Source organism: Lepisma saccharinum, chromosome 24, assembly GCF_977018435.1.
Source record: "Lepisma saccharinum chromosome 24, izLepSacc3.1, whole genome shotgun sequence".
Classification (NCBI taxonomy): Eukaryota; Metazoa; Arthropoda; class Insecta; order Zygentoma; family Lepismatidae; genus Lepisma; species Lepisma saccharinum.
Window position 1 is genome coordinate 22,312,288 of NC_139252.1, and position 25,579 is coordinate 22,337,866.

Sequence of the window (25,579 nt, forward strand, 5' to 3'; positions counted from 1 at the left end):
ATATTGAAAAAAGTAAAATTAGCTAAGTCCAGAGATTTACTAACTTCACGTTCAGTTTCAATATTTACTTTCTTTTAGTTCGAAACTTCTTTTACATTCTAGATTATTTTGTAAGTGAACGTGACCTAACACAAAACAGCACAACAATGTTGAACATACAACAGTCATTGTTCATTGTTGAAGCTCGTTACAGTAGCTATGAAACTACATCCAAAAACTGACGCCCAGACACGCATAAGAATGACATTGTACTATTACTTAAAGTAGATAATAGTTCTTCTTGCCGGATTTCCATTCAAAGTGGAGAGATGCTGGCTGACATCTGCAGGATAGTACGTAAGTAAGTAACTTTTATTATTTTTCAGTGGCTTCTCTGTAATTTCTGGCTAATAGCGACGATGCAGATGAGTGATGATTTAATTGAATTAAAGAAAGAGCACTCACAGGGACACTCATGCCCAGATCGAGATTAGAACACGGGAACTCCTGTGCCAAAATCGAAAGTCGGCCACTTATCACACTCGGTCACCGAATCGGTTTGTTTATCTTAATGCTACATTGATTTGGCTTTTTTTACTTCGCTTTTCTGCTACTTTTGGCTACTCGCGAAGATGTAGATGGTGGGACAGTCACAAAGAACACCCATTCCCAGGCCATCATTTGAGCCGGGAGCCTTATTAATGCTATATATTTTAGATTTATTTATTTTCTTTTTGTGCGAGCCATAGGCTGTACGCACTACATAGTTTTGATTTTTCTACAATATTTTGTTGCATTTAGTTTTCTTTTAAGCTGTCTCTTACTTTGTCCCCTATATACACATTCTTCCCCTCCCTCAACAGTTCTTCTTCCAGTCTTTCTTCCTTCTTCCTCGCCCCACTTCTCTTTTCCTGCACTCTCACCAAAATCGCATACATTTTACTTTACATACACTTACACTATAAGGATGGCTCGTCTGGAACATGATCACTCATTTCGCTGCCTTCTCTAATAACGTTCCCCCGCCGTTCTCTTACTTCCCACAGGAATTTCCCCACTTGCTGCCCCGCTTCCTTTATCTTTATTCTGTTGTCTACCACTTCTATCACCTCCCTCCCTGTTAAGTTTGTCATCCATTTGTCCCTTAGGTCACGTGTAGAAGGGCAGTTCAGTAGGATATGATTGTCCGTCTCCTCCCCATCGCACAAAGGACATATCGTTTCCCCTGCTTCGTTTCTCTTTCTTAGTTGTTTCCATCCCCCTAATCTGAACCATGCCAGCGCACCTCTTTCATTTTTTCCCACAACCTGGACATATTTCGCTTTCCCCCATTCTCTTACTCTTAGCTGTTCCCTGATTGAGGTCTTTGTTTGGCAGTCTGCTATTATTTCTTGTCTGTCTATGTCGAGTAACCTGTCCCTGATTTGATTTTCTGTTGAGATGCCCCCTCCCCTTCCTCCCTCTTCCCATACCCCAACCCATTCCGCTATTATATAAGATATTTTTCACTTCCAGGCCCCAGCTGTAAACGTTTTCCTCCCTTGTATGTATTTCCAAACATTGTCCACTCAGCGTAGTTTAGCCCTCTTGTGATAATCCGATATTTAACAACCCTCATCCGTGCTTATACCGCGTCTCTGTTCAGGCCCAATTCCTTGAGAATCCCACAGTTGGCCGTGCCTCTGCTTACGCCCATTACTCTCTTATAAAATTCTGTTTGTATGCCAATTATTGTGTTGTCCCCCCCTTAACCCCCACAGTTCTAGTCCATAGTTTAATCTACCTAATACTATTGATGATAGAGGTTTTGATTGACCGGGAAAGGCATTTGAGGTGCCTTATTTATTGTCCTTATGACTTGTTCTATTGCAAATTTTGTTTTAGTTTTTCTTGCCCTTATATGGTGTGTCCAGCTCCCTGTCATGGAGATTGTTGCCCCCAGGTATGTGAAGTTTTTAACCCGCTCGATTAAATCCCCCCCGTATGTCCATGTCCCCTGTCTGCTAAATATGTAGCCATTTTTAAAAGCAATGATTTTTACTTTTTAATGTTATATACATGATCAAAACTGTTTGTCTTTAAAAAAGATCAACCCTGTGGCCAACAGGTCTTAGAGTGCCAAAGCCTGCCAACCAGATTTCAGTTAGATGGCGCCTAGTGAACTCATAGAGCCCCATCACTGCTGCTGTATGCAGGTTGATAGATTAGATTGCAGAATGAATGCTAGTTATTCTCTTCATCTGCTATTTTATCTATTAGTTATATCCTGTGTGTTATATTTTGTGCTAACAAAATATAACACACAGGATTTTCCTGAAGTAACTTGGATTCTTGCTATAACACGATTATGCCTTGTTTCCATATTAAACACATTTTGCTAACGAAGGCAGTTTTCTTTTCTTTTTTTAATTAAAAGCACTATACACGTTAACTTTGCACCCTAAATCTCATGGATTCCTGTTATTTGGATGACAAGTAAAACTGTAGGACCTCTCCCGATAACGTATTTCCCTACCGTTTGGTAGGAGACGTCGTGGAAGTTCCACCTAGGACAACGGGCCTGCCTCTGCGTTGGTGGCCCTATACTATGGTGTGATAGTACATGACGTTTTCCGAGCTGTACGAGTTCGTCAGCTCTGGAATATTGCTGGATCGGGAAGGTCCTACTGTGGCTCAGCATCCACTGTTGTTATGCTGGGGTGAACTTGGCCAGCTTACCACGGTACAATTACAGTAATACCAGTAATCCCTGAGATCTTCCATGTTACTTCAGGAAAATGTATCTATGTAATGAAGTAAGTCTTGATAGCCAGTGTATGTGTGTGTGTAGGTATGCAAATAGTAGGTATGTAATGTACGACCACTAACGGTTTTTCCTTTTGGGTCTGCGAAGTAATTCCTTAAGTTTGTAGGTTAGCTTGAGTGACAGGTATTTCAAGTGCTTTGTGAAATTTTTATTACCTTAGATTTAACCATGTCAGTATTGCAGACTCAAATGGAAGAATGGTGTATTATAAGAGATCGCTGTGGACATGAAAGCGAGATCTTGTCATACACAGATGCAATCGACATTTATATCGAGTGTATTTGCATGCATTATATCAAGTCGATTGCGGTTGGTTCTCCGGCGCTAGGCTGTAAGGTACAAATGGCCTTGCGTCCCTTTTCCAACTGAAAAAAAGAGGCCCTCACAGATGGTAGAGACGTTGACGGCGTTGTGAGGCTTTGAACTGACATCTACCTGTACCAAGCAAGCCGCATCTTTTCAGGATCTTAAGAGATATATAGGTGTTGCCCAGGAACCCTGGACAGAATTATGGAAGCTATTGAACCGACAGGAAAGCATATCACATGTCCTAACTATACAACAACACAAGGATGTTCACAGAGACGAATTCTAGGTCAAGAATTGTGGAATCTAAACCTGGAACCATCTCTAGAAAAATTAGGAAATATTTCGGGATCAAAAGCACAAATAGACTATGCAGACGACGTAATAATTGTAATATAAGGTAATTCAAGAACAGAGTTGGAAAGGAAGTCCAGCATTGCGATAAACTCTTTCGAGGACTTGTGTGATACGGCGAAATTGATGATTGGGACCCAGGAAACTCACTTTATAATCCTACAGGGTAAGCTGAATGCAAATAAACACCCACAGATGAAACTCGGAGAAAATTTTTAGAAGAGTAAAGGAAGCTAAATATCTAGGTGTGAAATTACGAGAAATGCAACGATGACATGGATTATGTAACTTCAAAAACTGAGTCTGTAATAAATAAATTGCTAGCAATAGGTTCGAATACATTCAGACTCCCCATGTCGCTTTTAAACTCATACATATTCATAATCTACAACGCGATTGTTTCTTTCGACGGATCAATCTGAGTAGGCTGCCTAAAATATACTAAAACAACCATCTATTTCGCTCTGGACTTCTTAAAAAAGCTAATCCGTAGAGCATAGCTGTCCCCTGCTAAAAGAACCACATATTGTTAATATAAAACAATTGAATTGTAGTTTCAATGAGGCTGAAATTCGCCCCTCCCAACAGTAATTTCTCGTTCCGATACTGAGCCCCCCCCCCTCCTCGGGCAAGCTAGGGTTAATAATATATCGGAGGAAAGGAGTCGGGTTATCTCAAGAAATAAGTAAAAAAAACAATTATTTCTAGAGTAGGTTTTATTCTATTTCAACTTTTTTTAAAGTTTTGTTGCTAAAATTATTTTTAATGTTAGCTTGTGTACTGGCTATTTTTGGATATGATTTAGACAGAAATTTTATACAATTTATAACATTCAATTCCCTCATTCTGTCTCGAGTAACACAAGTGCTTTTCAGTCCATTGCACTTCACCAAGAATCAAAAAGTTTTGACGAAGGAGTTGGTAACACTGCGCGGGTTCATGGTTGCATCCAATATGGCTCACCAACCTTGTCGTCATTGGCTCAAGGTTCATTAATTTTCGCGTAACAGCGTGGTAGGAGGCAGTAATTTCCTCCGCAGGAAGGAATGAAACCAACTTGATTAGTGTTCGTGTGATTAGGCTGAATGCTCCGTAAGGAGAAGGTTAATGAATATTGCGCCACGCTCGCGCAAAAAGAGAGGAGGGGAGAGGGGAAGAAAAATAGAGAGCTGCTGAAGCTTGCGAGAAGAGTATTGAGTTCTTGCAGCGATTTGCATCACGTGACGCGAAAATGAAGACGGATTTTGCAGAGGTAAAAAGCGGTACCTTGCGAGAAAGGAGAATTGCATGCAGGCATTTGGTACGCAGCAAGAGGCGAGAGGATGACATTTTTTAGCGTCTGTAAAAGTCATTGGGCGGGATTACAAATAATCGTGCTTTACCACCCACGAGTTGGGTTGCAATGCATTCTTGCCTGTGTAAGAGAGTCACTTTCGCGCAAGAATATCTTGTTGCTAGCTGCAGAGCATGCAACATTGTGTTGTTATCAGTTGCACAGAGCCAGTTTCGTGAGCGTGTACATTTTTCTGCATCATAGGGTCAATTTCGTCAAGTATGTATTGTAGGGTGTTTCATTTTGTAAGGCAAAAAATAAAATGTAAAATTTTTGCAGACTTTGTTTACGCCCCGAGTCTCAATGATATAAAAGATATATATGCCAAATTTCAAGAAGATTGGATAATACTTAAAGGTTGCACACTTTGATCAGTTTTATAAAAGTAGGCAAAAAATATGATTTTTCAATGTTAATTACTTCTATTGGGAAAACTAGAAATCACAAACTTAAAATAATATTAAAACTAGATACTAAGATTAATAGGTAGTATGATAGGCAAAACATGTGTTATATTAATCAACTTTGAACGATGCAATCCCTTCTTTTGTTCGCTTGGTGACGACTTTTCTGTGATGCTCGACTACCCTCAACAAGAATTGTTTTTCTTGTTCGTCCCTGACCGATTCGTTAAACTTTTTTATCAGAGCAATTCCTCTTTCTGCGGTATCATTGACCACCTTAAGAGCGTTCACAATCACTGCAGTATTCTGTCACGTCGTGGATCCCAAACAATTCAAAGAACGTCTTTGTTTTATTAGTAACAAAATGGCTCAGGTTTTTTCCTTCAAAAACTAGGTTTTTACTCTCTAATCGTTTCATTTCCTTTTTCTTTGCAGATTTGGTTTCTAAATTTTTAGTCATATTTTCCTTATCAGTCTGAGTAATACGTTCGTCCAAAAAAGCCAATCCTACGTTTGTTTCTGACAGATACCAAAGGTGTCTCTTAGCAACTGTGAGAGCACTTTTTTTGACGTCTGCATCTGGGTAAGTGCTCAGAAGCTGTAGCATATCCATATCATTCTTTGGAGCCCATCGACTTACAATTGCCTCGTGCCAAAAGCGAACATATATGAGGCTGACAAAATGTGCAACCCGTTTCATTCCTTTCCATTCTAGTTGAGGAATATTCAACTGTTTAGTGAATAGTACAATTTAAGTGCATATATTGCCTTTGCCATCCACCTTGCTTGATGCAGAGCCCCTGGGATCCTGAAACTGAAGTCGTTTTGAGACCAACCTCCTAGGTACAGGAGTGAGAGTTGTAGCAACTCTTTGTAGTCTTCTCTTGGATGACTTTTGTCTTTTAGGACATTTTGGATGTAGTTAACCATTTTCACTCGTTGTTCTTCTAGAAAGCCTTGAACGGGACTTTCTTCATCCAGCATTGTCGTGTATGACTTCTTATCAAGTGTAGCCCACAGACTTTGGAACTTCCGAAAAATCTGGATATCAGGACCGCTTGATGGTACGCCACAACACTCCTCAAACACTCCTTTCAATATTAGTTCATGGGTGTGATGACGGCAAGTCAACCACAACAATGTTCATCCGAATTCCCTTTCAATTCTGGTACATGCCCCTTGGATCAGTCCTGTATTAGATGCTGTAGTATCAAAACACATACCGATGATATTGTCACGTAGCCCAAATCGGTCCACTTCCCGAATAACTACTTCAGCCATCTGCTCACCAGTGCTTTTCAGGGCAACAAGTATGCCAAGAAAATGCTCAAAATCTTTGCCAGTCACTAGAACTGCAACTCTATCTTCCAAAGTTTTGACAATCCCATGAGCAACTGAGGGCAACAGTTTACTATCCCAATGCAAGACCAAATGAGGAGGATTTTCAAAGAGTGACTCTTCGATTTTCTTTGCCATTTTACTTCTATTGATTGCCCAAGCTCGATAAACGGTAGCTGGAGATACGGCAATTTTTTAAACATCGTGGCCAAGGCTCGTTGCAGTTGCTATAAATGAAGTACTTGCTTGTCGAATAGAGAGCTGTTCTCGATCCCAAGTAGACGTGAGTGTCTGATCAAGAGGTTTTAATCTAGGACTTGAACGTAATTTTTTCGTTGCTGGAGGTGAAAACTCGGTCTCTTCGTCACTAGGTGCTGCTGATGATGGAGATGAGTCTTCCAGTATAACTGTCTTATTGATTTCAGCGATAGCTTTGTAATGTTTATTCGTATATGAATCATTTTTGTCTTCTTTTGTACACTTAGTTCTTATTTTTGAGGCGAAAACCTTGTCTACTCCACTCATTGACGAACTCATACGATCTTCTCTTTGTGACCTAAGAAATTCTTTATCTTCTTGTGATACGCTAGTCATGTCCATCACATTTTGCCGGGAAATGTCAAATAACTCGACGAGATCACCTTTCCAAATCTCCCGTTTCACATTTGCTTTATCCGTGTTTCTCGATTTCTCTATACCCAGATTTTGGTATTCTTTGTACAGCTTCTGTATACCAGCACGGATATTCTCCTCCGTCTTAACAGGGATATTTGCTTTCTTCCACACTTCCTGTAGTTTAGTACTGGTAGATTTAGCAGCATCCGAAAGTGTTTCTTTCATTTCCTTGTGATGGTAAATAAAAACTAAAGTACTTGTTCCTTTGAAGGGAGCCGAGCTCCTAAAAACTCACCACTAGGCACCTTTTCTAGCAGCCAAATTCCTCTTTTGGTTCCCATTTTAAAGTTCAATTACCTGCAAAAGATGAAAGAAATACATGAGAAGCCCATTAGTACAAAGCACTTCAATATTAGAAATTTTACTAGTTTGAGATAAAAGTGATCAATGTGTGCAACCCCTAAACATTATCCAATCTTCTTGAAATTTGGCATATATATCTTTTACATCACTGAGACTCGGGGCGTAAGCAAAGTCATATGAAAATCACATCTTTGGAAAAATGAAACACCCTAATGTATTGCAATAGAGTCAGTGCAATGCAAATGTACAGAGTGTCCCAAATTAGTATTTACACTCTTTAAATCTTAATAACAAAGAAAGAAACAACAGAGAAAGTATTAAAAGATAACTTGACTGGACTTTTTGTATTTGAAGGCAGGGGTGCCCACAGGGGGGGATTCATGACACACCTGCGTCTTGGGAATTTTGAAGAGCTACTACCAATTTTATATATCTTCACACAACAATGGGGAGATCGTTTCGTTTGATTGACTTGTTATTGATTTTTAGTTATGGTTATTAGTTTTTCTTCCTACCTGTGGGTGATCGCGGCAATTGGGTTGTAATGAACCACCACCTCTTATACTATTAGAATCGGTTTGGAATTAATCAGTGATGTGGGTCTACACGTAAACAACGATAGTCTACATTCTACACGTAGATGACGTAATCTATGTAAACAACATGGCGAAAGGTGATAACTTTGCAAAGGGCGCCGTGGAAGTAAAACAAAATTATACTGCGTATCAGTTCCTGATGTGTGTGGAGAACTTCTCATACTCTTTCTTCCAAATTCGAACAATTTCTCACCTAGGAAAAAACCTAAGATAGGAAATATTCTAGTGTTTTATGGGAAAAATACCAATCTTGCCCAACCCTCTTGTGTGCAGGAAGAAAAACAAGAGACAAGATCATGCTCTCAGCCAAGTATTAACAATAAGTAACCTGCTGTTGATGAAGATAATATTTTTTAAATAAATAACTGAAGCAAAGCATGCTAATGTATTTGTTCACTCGATGTAATGTGAAATGTGTGGTACCAATGAGTGCGGAGCGTGCTATGTACGGTGCAATATGTGTTTAATAGTAATATATATATATATATATATATATATATATATATTATTTATATAATTTCAAACACAGTATTGTTATTACTATTATACAGCTGCTTAAGCACCGTAAATCAATTAACCTTATACCCGTACAGTACGAGAAACTTTCTTACCTGAGCGGATGGGGGTTATCATTAAAATGTTATAGAATCATTGCTTCATTTGTTGACTATATATGCACAGTAATTTATTAATTGATGGGTGTAAAACATGGTAAATGACATTTTGGTCATTTTTGAGTTACAAAGTACATCGTGTAGTCTATCGTAAATGGAGTCGAACCGTACTCCTAGTGTTTCGTTTCGTCAACAGATGACAGAGCTAGACGTGTTGAAAGTTATGGTATTTACCAGTTGTTTCGTGTAAAGTATGATAAATAGCAAAGATGGCGGCGAAACGGCGGTTGATGAATTGCAACCAGTGATGTGCGTCTGCGCGTAAACAACGATAGTCTACATTCTACACGTAGACTATTTTATACACGTAGATTACGTAATCCATGTAAACAACATGGCGAAAGGTGATAACTTAACAAAGGTCTCCGTGGAATTAAAAGAAAATTATATTGCGTATCAGTTGCTGATATGTGAAGAGAACTTTTCATACTCTTTCTTCCAAATTCGAACAATTTCTCACTTAGGAAGAAACCTAATATAGGAAATATTGTAGTTTTCTATGGGGAAAAGACCACTCTTGGCTCACGACTGCCATCTGTAGTTCTTTTTGCATACTATTTATCTTCTTCCATAGTTGATGATAGAAGAGAAGAGAAATTTTGTTGTAAATAGGATTCTTTTCATTTCGTTAGGAACCAATATAGCAGAAAATGTCACTTTCCTTTCATGAAAGCCTTGAAAATTAATTTTAATGCACTTTAGATTGTCTACGTAGTCTGTGTAAACTACAACCCAATGTAATCTACGTGTAGACAACGCATGTAGACGTAAACTTATAGTCTACGGCACATCACTGGAATTAATACTAAGTTAGTCAAGCAGACAACCTATTAAGAATAATAACAATGTCAGTGAGCATGAGCAGTTTTGCACGTTTTATGTTGGCAAATATGCAAGGGAGCCGTGCTTCTTCTTTCCTTCGTCTTTTCATTACAACTACAATGAAAGTTTTCGAAATTTAATGCACCTTTCCATTGTTGGCATCTCGGCCAGTAGTATGTCTGGTGTTTCTTTGTGGTAGTTCGGATTGGGCTCGGAACTTCCGACATGAGGACATCAGTTTTAGTGTTGGATGATTTCAGGAACGATTTGTTTCGCTTGTATGTGTTCCTGTGCTAATGCTGACTGGATAGTTTAACATAGCTACTTCACTTTTCGTTGTCTAAAAATTACGTATTTCGAAAATGTATTAAAAGAAAATGCAATCAAATTATCGACATTCAAACAAAATTCAATTACTACATGTTTATCCAAACTATATTTGTGTCGGGGGGGAACGGAGGTTATGATGAACAATTCTTTTGGGGGATTTTGATGAACGATTTTGGCGGGATGCGTCCTCGGCCTTGGGGGAGGATGGGTACCCCTGTTTGAAGGTGCAATGTCTACGTTGAGTGTGTGTGTGTGAGAGCGAGTGTATCCATTCTGTTGTTTTTAGTTCCATCACAACCCACCAGGCGGTATGCATTTGTGTACTCAAAGTGGCAGAGGTGAGCATTTTTCATTTTAAGCAATGCAAGAAGTGTCTAATAATCACCCAGATCTCCAAACTTAACACCGTTAGCACAGTCGCCTTGTAATCAAGGATCCCGGGTTCGACACCCAGTGGAGGCTCATCGCACAGTGGTTCGGATCCCACTTTAAACTGTAAGTCCAGTCCCGATTAGCATTCCTGTGCATAAAGTGGGCTTAAAACAACAAATCAATCAATCAATTAACACCGTTAATTTTCTACCTCTGGGAAACTGAAGAAAGATGTGTACCACACAAAGCCATGGTCACTGGATGACATGAAACATGCGATTGACACTACCTGTACTTCCCTTGCTGGGGAAACCACATTTGCTGTTTGTTGATTTCTCGGTCTGTTCTATACCATTGCAGACAAAAGTATTACTGCCAATCAACATCTATAACTTTAAGGTATGTGACATTGTACATTGTTCCCTCTGCCAGGAGAAAATTTTGGCCAAATATGAATTGTTGAACCAGAAAACAAATTTTGTGGGTGTTTGATCTATGCATTCATGCACGTATAAATTAATGGTTGCACCAACGTGTATTTTTTTTTTACACCATAGAACTAATTTCATGCAAGTGCACATTTGTACTTGCAATATAAAGTTAATTTTGTGCAAGTTTGATTCGTTATATGTGCTGTGGAGTCAATATAGGGCAAATATACAATGTTACCTGTGCTCTAGAATCAAATTCGTGTAAAGATACATTATTTCTTGTGCAATAGAGTCAACTAGCTGATTGCCCGGCGTTGACCCTAGAGGTGCCGGGGTGTCTTGGAATTCGGCATTGGGAGTGTCACTATTCATCTTAGCGACCCCGACAACTATGGATTTCACACTATTATCGATCGTTATCGATTATTTTTACATGTCACCCATTTCCCACCCCCACCCCTAAGCGGTGCCAGGGGTGTCTTGGAATTCGGCATTGGGAGTGTCACTATTCATCTTAGCGACCCCGACAACTATGGATTTCACACTATTATCGATCGTTATCGATTATTTTTACATGTCACCCATTTCCCACCCCCACCCCTAAGCGGTGCCAGGGGTGTCTTGGAGTTGAACGGCATTGAGAGTGTCACTATTCATCTTTGCGACCCCGAAAACTATGGATTCCACACTAATATCGATCGTTATCGATTATTTGTAGATGTCACCCACTTCCCACCCCCACCCCTAGGGGTGCCAGGGGTGTCTTGGAGTTGAACGTCATTGGGAGTGTCACTATTCATCTTAGCGACCTCGAAAACTATGGATTCCACACTAATATCGACCGTTATCGATTATTTTTATATGTCGCCCACTTCCCACCCCCACCCCTAGGGGTGCCAGGGGTGTCTTGGAGTTGTACGGCATTTGGAGTGTCACTATTTATCTGAGACCCCGAAGACTATGGATTCCACACTAATATCGGTCGTTATCGATTATTTGTAGATGTCGCCCACTTCCCACCCCCACCCCTAGGGGTGCCAGGGGTGTCTTGGAGTTGAACGGCATTGGGAGTGTCACTATTCATCTTAGCGACCTCGAAAACTATGGATTCCACACTAATATCGACCGTTATCGATTATTTTTATATGTCGCCCACTTCCCACCCCCACCCCTAGGGGTGCCAGGGGTGTCTTGGAGTTGAACGGCATTGAGAGTGTCACTATTCATCTTAGCGACTCCGAAAACTATGGATTCCACACTAATATCGATCGTTATCGATTATTTGTAGATGTCACCCACTTCCCACCCCCACCCCTAGGGGTACCGGGGTGTCTTGAAGTTGATCGGCATTGGGAGCGTCACTATTTATCTTAGCGATCCACAAAACTATGGATTCCACACTAATATCGGTCGTTATCGATTATTTTTACATGTCACACCCTTCTCACCCCACCCATAGAGGTGCCAGGGGTGTCTTAATCCCACAGTATTTCTTTCCAGTTTGTAAGTAATATGTGCACCAAGTTTGGTTGAAATTGCTCCAGGCGTTCGAGAGTTATGCCGGAACAAACACACACACATACAGTACATCCATTTTTATACATAGATTTAATACAGGTTTAAATTGTAGCCTTCTGTCATAGAGCAAATTTCTGGCAGACATACATAGTTGCCATAGAAGCACTGCCACTGTCTCGTTCATCTCTGGAGCAAGGTCGTGCATATCGACAGAGAAGTGGGGGGGGGGATCGAGTGGGCAGAGCGAAGCAGAACCTGCTGCTCGAAGGCTGGTAACCGCAGTCGCTTTCCCCCTCCACGCAATCTCATTCCCTCTCACGTGTTCATTGGTGGAGCCGTGTCGCGTCACTATTTGCGCAGAGACTTGTTTTCGTTCGCCTGTTCCAGAAATAGCTGGGACAGATTGTAAATACGAACTTCGTGAGCTGGATTCGTGACTATGACCCCTACATCAAATTTATATATTGGCCGTTACCACATGTCGCCTCCTACGCGAGAGAATCCATTCTAAGGGCATCTGTGTGACTAATCTTAAGATCTCATCATGCAAGAATGCCTTCAAAGAGTTATTAATTCCTGCCTGAACAACCCGTAACCATTTTTCTCAGGTAGATCGATTCTAACAATTTCATTCTGTATTCTATCTTTCATTCCTTTTGTTTTCCCCTCTCTTCTTCTTCATCTCTCGGCTGAAACTCTCTTCCTCGCCTTTCCACCGCCCACAAATCCCACCCACGGCTTGGAACCACAGACTATTTGCAGGAACTCCAAACAAGGCGATAATAAAGACATAAAGAACCGACGGCTTCTAAAACAAAGGGTTTTATCCACGGAATGATGATACCAAAAAGGTTTCGATCAAAGTGCAGGTCTGTGCACGAAAAAACAAGGACGATATCCTCCTTCATCGATCAAGGAGCCTCATTTCTTTGTGATCTGTACGCAAGGTTATGTTAGCAACAAGTGTTGCTAATTCTCAAGAGAATTTTCCAGAAGTTATGGATTTTCAGCAACTTGTTTCCTACTTCATTACTTCTACAGTTGGTTATTTATTGTTGTTAATCTAAATCAAATTAACTATCGTCATATAACTGTTGTGTATACACCCCCATATATACATATATGGCCGCGGTGGCTCAGTCGGTAACGCGTCTGACTGCCATGCTCAAGGTCCCGGGTTCGATCCCCGGCCGGTTCAAATCCTGGAACTTTTCTAACGTTGGAAGCGGCTCCGGCGCCCACCCAGCGTCGAATGACATGGGTACCTGGGGGAAACCCTGGGGGGTAAAGGCGGTCAGGGGCGTGATGCTGATCACATCACCCCCACTCACGACCGGATCAAGAAAGTGTGGGGCGTTACCCCCACACCCCCTATACGCCTTCATGGCGTGGTGCTAAGCACAGGGGAGAACTTTACCTTTTCTTTACTTTATATATAAGTACCAATATATATATATATATATATATATATATATATATATATATATATATATATATATATATAGGGTGATTCAAAAAGGACTTTACAACTTAGGAAGCATATAGAAATTTATTCAGATAACTTACAAAGTCGGTTGAGGTGGCATTGCAAAGCAAAACACGTCAAGTTTTGACTCACGTAGTCCATTAGTACCGAACTCACCCACCAGTAGCGCTGTCAGCCTTGAAAATGGCTACTTTTACTGGTGCGGAACGTGCACGCTGCGTGTTTTGGTTTCACGAGACGCAATCGGCAACTGCAGTGCAACGTAAGTTTCGTACGGAGTATCGTAAGGCGCCTCCTAGTAGGCGCACAATTTACTCTTGGCACCAAACCTTGGTTGAGACTGGTTACATGGCCACCTCGCTACCCAGACTTGTCCCGCTAGATTTTTTCTTATGCGGTTTCATTAAAGATCGGGTTTTTGTACACCTTTACCTGCTGATCTTTCTGAGCTGAGACTTCGAATTAACGCCGTCGCTGCAGAAGTGACGCCTGACTTACTGGTGAAAGTCTGGAATGAAATCGACTTCAGGTGGGATATATGTCGCATTACAAATGGTAGCCCATCGACCCAACATGAATGTTGTATGACAAACTTGATATGTTTCCACTCAACATGTTGAAGTTGTTTCGTGATTGTCACAGCATAACGAACTTTTACGAATTCACTAGCCCAAACTTTATCGTTTCACGGCGCCCTTAGTTTGATGATTTTTCCGCAGCGTCCAAGTCAGGATGTATGTCTATCTAACACATGCAAAGCCTACTTAGTGTGGTTAGGATGTTTGCCTTAAGTTAGGGCGCCGCGGCACACACTTTGGGAACCACTGCACTAGAGTGCAACACTCTTTTCTGATTGGTGTGAAAATGCATTGTCTTCTTATCACTAGGGCTCGGAATTGCCAAAAAAAAGACCTATAAAAATATCAGAAAAAGGACCTAAAAACGGGAAAAAAGGACGTATGAATGTGATCCAAATTATTTAATAACTTCAGTTTTAACCTCCCCACCTTCTCCATCTGCGCGGCACCTTCAGATCTTTGCAGGCGTGTGCTGTCTGGTCGTATACACCTTGCTGAAAGCTTCAAAACAAGAGAAAGTTGCCACTTACAGCGCCACCTTCCAGACAAGTTTCGGTTAAAGGATCTTGTACCGTACCTGTTTCAGTCGTCCAAATATGTTTTTCCTCTCGTTTCAGGGATCGGTTCAAATATATTTATTTCTCTCTTTTTTTATTTCTTTACCACAGAAAGGATGTTTAAGAGGTGATGAACTGATGATGATTCGAATTGAGAATGGGCAGTAAAAACGTAGTCGAAAGAAGGTGAAGTTGCAAAAAGAAGCCGTTAACACCTAAAAAAAGGCTAAAAAAGGACCAATAAGTCAAAAAAACGCCGAAAAAGGCAAAAAAGGGCAAATAAAACCCACCTTTTTCTGGCCTACAATGACCCAAAATGAACATATATTATGTTGGGCCTCGTCTTCGGACACTAGGAAAAAAAAGGATATTTCCTCAAGCTCAACTTCCGAAACCTACTTATAACCTTCTGTCCTTTATATCTTCGTGGGAGCGTGCGTGATTCTTGCTATTTCTGCAAATGATTCTTAAACTTTGTTACCCTGCCCCCGTGTCAGGGCAACAGTGTTTTTTCCTTATTGAAATATTTATTAATATGTTAATTAATTGGGTAATCAAGAGTATAAACATATATATGTGTGATTAGTGTAAATCAGTTTATTATGCATTTTTAGGTTCGTATTATTCCATGTATAAATACCATGTAGCTCTCTGTTCTTCTTCGTGTTTCGAACGTTCAAAAGAAAGGCGGGCTTAAAAATTTTGAAAGAAGGGCCGTTGGCAACAGACGCCAACAAAACGTATATAAACTCCCAGATGAGAGTTGGGGAGGTCGGCTGTTGGAACTGAGACTTGGATGGGAGAGGCTGTTTTTGCTTTGGTCAGCTAGGACCGGAGGACAGGTCTCCCGAAACGGATGCTGTAAGAGATTGGATTGCCGGGCAAGCTAGTGCCTTGGTGTCCAATTTACAGGTAAAAAGGTAGTTTGTGCTGGATGATATTTTGAAGAAATTACGGTGCGCCGGGCAGCCTAGTGCCTTGTCACCGTGGAGGTTGAGAAATGTACACGTCGGGCGACCTCGCGCCTGTTAAGACGTTTCTTGGAGTAACGCGAGTCTACCTTGTGACAAGCGTACTTCAGATGTAATTCAATTAATGAAATGTAAAGCATCCAGGTACAAACAATAGAGATTCCAACATCAAAATTAGAGTTTTGGCCCGATAAATAATTAGAGAAATGAACGTTCGGATACGACTTGTATATAATTCAAATGTTACGTTAATTAAACTATAGAAAATATCCAAAATTTCAGTTTTTAATTTCACAGATGCTGGACAAGGTAATTTATCCCCCTATAGCAATAAGGTTTCGCAAAGGTTTTCCGTTGTCTCTTGTAGTTAATTATATAATTATGTTGACTTGTAGCAACCCACGTGCATTGTCGTACAAAGAAAGATACCCCTAGACAAATCTGAGCCGAGTACGAAGTGCACCGAACCTCGAGTGCGGAGGTAAAGAGTGGTGGGGGGGGGGGGTCAGGCCAGTAACAACTAGCTCATGTAGGCTCTTCGGCTGAGAAAGGGGGTGGGAGGCTGTGTCGTGGTATGGTAAGTGAAAATAATTCTCATCCCACACCCATCTGATCCTTCGTATAGACTAAGGAAAACATAAATGTATATACTATTAGTACTTTAATATTTAGAATTTTGCTCTTTAGTAAACTGCTGCTGGCGCAATTCTAATTCAATGATGAAGTTATTAGAGTCTCAAACTGCAAAGGTAAGGTTTGGAATACTGTACAAATTCAAATGACTTTGTTTGATTTTCATCACCTCTTTATCGTCTCCGTTTATCTAATGCTAGAAATACATAACGCGAACAAGCTAATCCAAGCACTTACTTAATTATTCGATTTAATTTATGGTATGTGCGAACTACAAAACATTATTTCATGGCAGGAGTGCCCACGTCATGGGAACTTTTCGGGGGGACAAAATTTTATAGTTTAGCTACCAATTCTACATATCATCAAACAAAAATGGTGGTGGGGGGGGTTGTTTCGTTTGATTGACTTCTTATTGATATTTAGTTATGGTTTTTATGTACAGTCTTTCTACCTACCTGTGGGTGATCGCTGCGATGGGGTTGAAATGAAACACCAGCTCTTATGCCTTCAGAATCGGTTTGCAAGGGCGCGCTGTTCGCAATAATACAAGGAGTCAAGTAGACAAAATGTTAAGAATAAGGTTCAGTACAACAACAATGACGTGAGCCTGAGGAAATTATCTGTAATTTTGCTGCAACAACTTTGCATCGTCAGGCCAGATTATCATTTATGTAAAATGTTATTTCAATCAATGTCAAAGTAATAGGCTATACAATATACATGTTAATGTCTATTTTGTAAATATCTAAAGTAAACATACATTGCTTAAATATGTCTGTATTATATTGTTCCGCAAATTTGGTCTGACCAAAATAATTTCAGTAAATAATTCGGTATAAAGGGGGGAGGGGGGAATGTTCTATATTTCTGGGGGGTGCGTCATAGGCTTTGGGGGGGATGGGCACCCCTGTTAAATGGAATATAAGGTGTGGCAATTGAAGATTTTATATTTAAAAGAAGTCAGTTTCTGCAGGTAATAAGAAATATGGTTGTGTTCAAAATGTTAAGAGAAAAGAACTAGCTTCAGTCTTTTGCGTTACTCGCAATTCCTGCTGGGCAAAAGAGGAAAGAAAAGGGCTTTGTACACTCCTGTTCAAAAAATTGGCATACTTCATAAGGTTGAACAGTTGAAGAATGTGCTGCTTCATAGGGTTGAACAGTGTACCACTTTATCTGAACAGGAGTGTATGACAATTCCATTTTATATTGTACATTGAAATGTAAATAAAATTTAATTGTATCAATTAATACAAACAAATACATGTAATATATTTTAACTCTCATAGCATTTTTTTTGCTTTATTTTCCTATCTGCATTTACGAAACTGTAAAAAAAAGGTAAAGTGCTCCCTTGTGCTTAGGTCCACGCCATGAAGGCGTATAAGGGTAACGCCCGCATTTCCTTGATCCGGTCGTGAGTGGGGGTGATGTGATCAGCATCACGCCCTGACCGCCTTTACCCCCCAGGGTTTCCCCCAGGTACCCATGTCGAATGACGAATGTCAACGCTGGATGGGCGCCGGGGCCGCTTCCAACGTTAGAAAAGTTCCCGGATTTGAACCGGCCGGGGATCGAACCCGGGACCTTTAGCATGGTAGTCATACGCGTTACGGACTGAGCCACCGCTTCTTCTTAAAATAAAATTTAATCCAAAGATGTCACTGACTAATAAAGAAGTACATTTAAAAAAACAATTTGGTTTCTTTATGAAGAACTAACAACGGTTATTACAAATTGAGTTAGATTTCAATTCTTTAAAATAATCATTTTTATTTACATATTTGTTTAAACCTTACACATTTTTCTTACAAAGCTCTTTATGTATGTGTGTGTGTGAAACCTTATGTAAAATCACAAATATGTACTAACAATTGCACATTAATCGATTTGTGCACGTTCAGTTATTTGGGTGGCATAGACATTGTAGTATACGCCGTAAATGTTTCACGTAGTGATTTCAACACAGGGTAAGTCAAAAATAATGACTTATACAGTTATTATGACGTAACTATTTACGATATAAAATCAAACAAGGCATCTGTATAAAGGAATACTCTAGAAGTTTTATTCCCACCTGGCGCTCTTATGAAGCTGTTCAGTTGCACTTATTACAATAAATTAGTGCATTTTTCTACCTCCCGTTGTCTTCGTATATTACGAGTTCACGGTTACTCCCTTTTAATTTCACTACATCTCTACTATTATCAGTAATTTTAGTAGTTCTTAGTAGTTTTAATGAACCCCTTTCACATACTTGCATTCCACTCTCTCAACTCTTTTGCCCTCTCTGTCAAGACATAATGTAAGAAAGTTATCGGATTCCTTATTTGCCTCTCTTCCCCAGAAGTTTCTACTTCTTCGTAATGATTCTCATTATATTCCTTATGTTAAAGTCACTTATGTCCTTGTTTTGAATGGAGGAGAATGTGGAATGTTGCCTATTCGACACTATCGTTCTCCAATTTGCGTTAGAACTGTGTCTCTCCTCCCCATGTCTGAACCAGGCCAATCCTATTCTATGCTTTGCCCCTCATACTTCACCACCCTTCCTCATTCCGCGGTCCGTATCCATTCTTATTGCCAATGTTGAAGATATTTTTTCGTCAAAAGTTTAGGTTTGTTAATGTCTTCCAGTCTGCCAGGTACAGTCACCAGCAATACTCGTTTCCCTGCAAGGCGTCATGTGTGTTGCCTAACTCTGTCGGTGACTGTACAACCACCATCGCCTACATGTTAATTCTTCCTCACCCTTTCATCCAAGATTCACCCGAGCCTAAAGTTGTTTTAATCCATAGTCTTTAGTTTGGCCGGTACTCTTCATTTTAGCTGCATTTCTCATCTCCCTGAGTGTCCCACACGTAGCTATTCCCTTTCACCTGGCACCCGTTTTCAGGAATCTAGGTTGTATTGAGTTTGGCACTGAAATGTGTGGAGGAAGGTCACGCATAACGGAAGAGAAGGGGAGAAAGCAAGTTTGCGAAGCAAAGCCGTGCACGCTGCTGTAAACGGCTGGTAGCTGCACTAGCTTCCCCTCTCGCGAGTTCATTGGTGGAACACTCTCGCGTCACTACTTGCGCAGAGACTTGATGTTCGCTCACTTCAGAGAGTAGAGTGCCGTGTAGTGCTGCCCCCTTCAGCATGATTAACATAAGTGTGGCCGTCTAAGCAGCACAAGAACTGCTTTTGCAGGTTGAAACCCAAACAAACATAGTACCTGACGCTATGAATAAATCATATCGCTTGAATTTAGCATTTGGATTTCTAGAGTCTCATCAGATTGAAATCCTGGATGAGACCATGGAGATTCAAATGGTAAAGTAATGTTCGGGAATGATCGGATATATTCGTTTTCCACCCACACTGTCCGCCTTCTAGGGACTGTATACTCTGTCCCGGCGATCTCTGGAGGAAGCGAACGAAAACGCGAAACGGCTCCACCAATGAACACGTAAGAGGGAACCCCTTCGCAGAAGCGTGTACTGCTTCGCTGCTCCGCCCACTCGAGTTTCCCCCCTTCTCTGCCGGTTTGTGCGGCCGGGACAGAGTGTAGAGCTTACTTTTCAGCTTTGGAAGTTTCGTTTTCTTGTCTTGAGATGAACGAAAGCCAGAAAGCACATAGGTCATTTGTCTATGATCCAGAATTTTTAAGAAACGTCAACGAAGTTCAATGAAAATGACCATTTCAACACTTCCATTTGTCAGCAAAGGTATGTCGACTTTCCACAAGATTGGATCGGACAAAATGACGATAAGGAATTTTTTAAACATGTTTCCCGGAGTTCTTAAACACCTGCAAGCAGAAGAGTTTTATAAACACCTTCTTGGACATCTGCCCTCGTGTGCTTTTTGACCAGATGTTTATCGGTGTGGGTTAGACATTAGAGTTTTAACGCGAAACAAATTCCCAAACAGAGGTTGGGATCACTGTGATCGAGACCTTTCGCAGATGCTTGTGAAGAAGACATCACGCTGTGAGGCATCCGCCTTTGTTATCAATCCGAGCTATGATTGACGGATTAGGGACAGGGGAGGGGAGTAATATCAGTGATTTCGCTCGCTTTCGGTTTCTCCTAGCCTGTGATTTTCTCAAGCGGGTTCTGAATGCTTATTACCTACAGCTCTCTACCATGTTGCCGCCTCCTGTACGATGTTGCCGCTACACGCGAAGGAACAGGTATTTTTTCCCTCCCAACTCCGACGCTTCTGTAAAAATGGTTTTTACCTGGCGTCCATAGTTTTCGAACCCTCTCTGTAGCCTAGGAGTTGAGACTGTTGTTTTGGCTGCCCCCGTGGCAGAGTGGTTAGCACATCGCGCTACGACGCCAGGGTTCGAATCCTAGTCTGGGCATGAATGTTTGTGAGTGTCCATTCATCAATTTCATCACATCATCACCCATCCCCATCTTCGCAAATTAGCCAAAGTGGCACAAGAGGCGAAGTAATATAAATCAAAACAGTAACAAGACTGTTGTTTTGTAAGCTATGTGGGAAAGTTACAAATTTCACAATAGATGATCGAAGGTCAATGTATTGAATCCGATAAGCTGAACTGTACGAACAATATTTAATCCTCTCCATAAATCAGTAGGTGCAAGCTTCGATTCCTTAGAGGCGTTCTTAATATACTCTATCCCGGCTATCTTTGGAGCAAGGCCGCGCATAGTGGCAGAGAAGGGGAGGAAATCTAGTGGGCAGAGCGAAGCAGTACACGCGAATCGAAGGCTGGTGACTGCAGTCGCTTCTCCCCCTCCACGCAATGCCATTCCCTCTCACGTGTTCATTGGTGGAGCCGTCTCGCGTCACCAAATGCACAGAGATTTGTTTTCGTTTGCCTGCTCCACAGAGTATATTTATTGTGTTCGATAGACGATTTCGAAATATGCATACCACACAATTTATAGCTGCTGTGTACAATTAAAAAAGGGGGATTGGAGCCATGAGCCTCCAATAATTATTTTTATTATTTGTTTATTGTATGTTTTCCTCCATTGGAAAAACTGGCTCTCAACCACAGCGTTGCAATTAACTGACCTCTATAGGAAAACATGCGAATTATTACCATAGAACGTATGTTTTCTTGTGAACGACAACTTTTCATGTCAATTTTGAAAAAACACTAAGTGCTTTTAAGTCTTAATAAACTGCTTTGGTCAGCAGCTTAGTGTTTTTAATATGGAAAGAAGGCTTAATTACATGTCAATTTTGATGGCGAATAACGCTCTTTCACTATTCGATCGTGGGTTTTTGGTGTAGAGAGAAAAATGAAGAAAAATTGAAAAACAACAATTGGGAGAAAGTAAAGGAAAAAGATAGATAGGCAGGGGTGCCCATCCCCCCCAAGGCCAATGGCGCATCCCCCCCAAATTATGTCATGCGCTCCCCCACCCCAAAATCATATCATTCGCGCCCTCAAACCATATCGTAATCCGCAGAAAGTATTTAATTACGACATCGTGTCTACCGAAAGTAACTTTCTCCTTAGCTTTACTGAACACTATACTTGAGATGCCCCTCCTCCCTAAATAGGGGGCACATCACTAAAAACCACCCCTAAAATCGGTCATCATAATCTAGAATATCGCTTGTCTTGAAATGGAGCTGTAGTATAAAAACTTCACATTCACCTCATTAAAGCGCCAAACACGCATCCTAGGAACAAGAAAATTGCGAGCGAAGCGAGCAAGAAAATTTTTACATCCATTTCTTCACGCCTTCAATACTATTAATTTAATAGGATGTCAATACTTTCTTAGTCTTTTTCAGCTTCTCCTTTGGCACGTTAGAGGTCGAAAACGTGTGGATGCCATATCGCTAAATACAGTCTCCAAAATTTAATGTTCGAACTCTCTCTCCACTACAGAAATCCCTTGACAATCTAAGATTTAACACTTTATGAAGAACTTTCTATCTCCCCCTTAAAATTTAATACTCAATCAATTTTAAACTTACTGTTAATATTGAAGAGTGGATATTGCCTCCTCCAAAAAATTAATTCTCAGTCTCCACACCAGAATTTCCGCAACAGTCTAAGACAGTAGTAATACACAAGAATTGGATACCCCCTCCCCTTAATGCTCAATAACCCTCTAACTAAAGTACTCGCCATAGTCTAAGACCTAGAGTTGGATACTGTTCCCCCCAAAATTTAACTCAGAATCCCCTCACAGAACCCACATGTCAATTAAGGTCTAACATGTAAATGTTTGATATCCCCCCCCCCCCCAATCTTCGATAATACCCTTAAACACTTTATTTCCTTGATCTAATGGATTAAATATGGTGCATTTAAGGTGTAAAATCTTTACATATATTTTGGAAAAAGATATAAATGTTAAATTTTCTATTATTTGAAGAGAAAAATTCCCCAAAAAAATTTCGATGGCGCAGCCTGCGCCATAATCTTTCCCACCCTGTGGGCACCCCTGTAGATAGAGATACGAAGAAAGAAAGAGAATCAGAGGAGAATGATACAAGGAGATAAAGGGGAAAAGGAAAGGAGAGATACAACGAGAGAAAGAGAGAGAGGGTGGAGAAAGAAATGACAAAGAGAAACAGAGCAAGAAAAGATGTAGAGAGAAGGAGATAAAAATGGAAAAATAGAGATAGAACAAAATGAAGAAACTGATTAAGAAAGAGAGAGGTGCAAGAAAGGCAAATATTACCATCAAAGCAGAATTAGGGATGGCAAAAAAAAAATCGGAATCCGGATTTCGGAAGAGGACCGACCGCCGTAACTTTATCAAAATAAAGTAACTCACCTACGTTTTAGACACTTACACTATTAAACCATCCCCTTCTGGTACGAAGATAAACTTTCTAATTTATCAAAATTGATAATTTTGTACGAAATATCTTGCCTCTAGACATTTCTAGAAACTACAACCGAGGCCGTTAATTGACCGACTTTCCATTTCACCACCAAAGTTTGCGGGTTCGAGCCCCGGCTGAACATTGGGTGTTCTTCGTGTCTCTCCCTTCATAAATTTCACCTAAGCATCACTCATCTGCAGCGTGGCGATTAAGGAAAAGTGGTAGGAAGAGACGCCTAACGACAAAGTACTAGGCTAACACAAGCACAAATTAGTATAGTTTCAAGCAAAACTTACCTTTGAAAAACTAGAAGAAAACATAAAAATTTTAAAACTAAATGATGTATCTTTCACTTCTTCGTAGTTGTATTTTCCAGGTATGGATGTCAACTTATTGATTGATTGATTGAATTGCTTTATTATACTTCGCTTCCTGTGCCACTTTTGGCTAATTTGCGAAGATGAGGATGAGTGATGATATGATGAAATTGATGAATGGACACTCACAAACACCCATGTCCAGGCCAGCATTCGAACCCGGGACCCCTGGCGTCGTAGCGCGATGTGCTAACCACTCTACCACGGGGGCCGACAGGATGCCTAGAAGGGACAGGAATACGAAAAATAGACTTAGGCTTCTCACATCAATGCGTCAAATCAGTTACATACAGAAGAAAAAAATAACAATATATTTATATCGCAGCTTTAACAGTTCAAACCCTGAATTGAACGTGTGAAAATTCCATAGTTGATCTGATTTTACACTTCGAAGATTGCAGATTACTGAAACTATCCAAGATCGCAAAATACATCACATTGTTTGAAATTACTGTAAAATTTACAATATTCTATGGTTAAAATTTACAAAAACGGTCCGCAATGATTTCTTTCCCTGAGCATTCATGTCGTCACTTCTCTCTACTGTGGCTGGAATGAGAAGACAGAATGGCGCCTGGAATATATAATACAGGATATTTTCTCAGAGGAGGGCATAGAAACTTATATTCTGCGTTTTGTTATTGTTATTGTTGTTAATTTATTACTATTAGAGGAAAAGGTCTAAATATGGGCCCCTCTTTTTATTTTATTTTCGGAGGAAAAAAATTAATATATCAAGCACCTGAATTTAAAATGCATATCTATGAAATATATACTTAAATGTAATAGCATGCTAAAGTATAGAAGGTCTCCATTTTTTTATAAAAAAAGGCAATTTCCAAAAAAAAATTGTAAAATGATGTATTTCAAAATTGTGGTCTAAATATGGGCTACTAGTGCCAATATCACAAAAAGCAATTCAAATTTTTTTTAAAAAACAGTAATTTATCGCTGAAACATTATAAAATTCATATTTATAAATAATCTGTTGTTTTGAAAATCATGCGGAATGAGAAAAATCGAAATTAAGAAAAACATCCAAATATTTGTTGAAAATGTGATCTCAGCATGTCATAGCCCATATTTAGACTATCACGCTAATTTTCTTGTTCAATTTATTTTCGCTCTCTGTGGTACATATTCCACAAACAAATCATGGCATTATAAAAGCCCACATTTGTTTTATGTACCGCTCATATCATAACCTATACAAAGCAGATGAGAATTGAGAAAACGCTGAATTAAAACATACCTGCAAAAAGTTTTCGGAGGTCGCGATTCTATAACAGCGTCCAAGGGCGAAACTAACCACCACTTTCTCTTGCGAATTGGCGCCGCAACCTTTGTCCTTGACAGATAACCAGTACCCATAGCCTCTGCCAGGCTGCAGTACCCGAGTGCGCTGATAACTCCAAAAGCCATATTTAAACCTTCGCCCATATTTAGACCTTCTCCTCTATTATTTACAAAACATAAAATTGAAATTTAATTAAAATATCTTGGTGCTGTGGGCAAATTCAGGCTAGTGTCCGCTATTTAAATGGAAACTGCATTCGCCTTGCTTTTAAACTATGGGAAGCTATATAATATTAATTTACATGAAAATGATATGTATGTAGTAGCTCAAAAATTAAGCATTGTTTCAAACATATCCATGGATATCGAAATTGTGCTGGATCATGATCAAGACTGTCATGGCGGTTTAATTTTTGTTGAAGTTTCAGCAGGGATATGAAATCTTTATTTATATCACACTATTCCGCAGAGAGAGATGAGCATGATACAAATTGGTAAGAAGTCGAATAGAATTCGTTTTACATTGGATAGTATTGGTCTAAGAAGTAAATTGGTTACATATTGCTGCTTTGGAAGATAGGAAGCATTCTGTAATTTTTACAACTCAGGTATATGTAATATTTATGT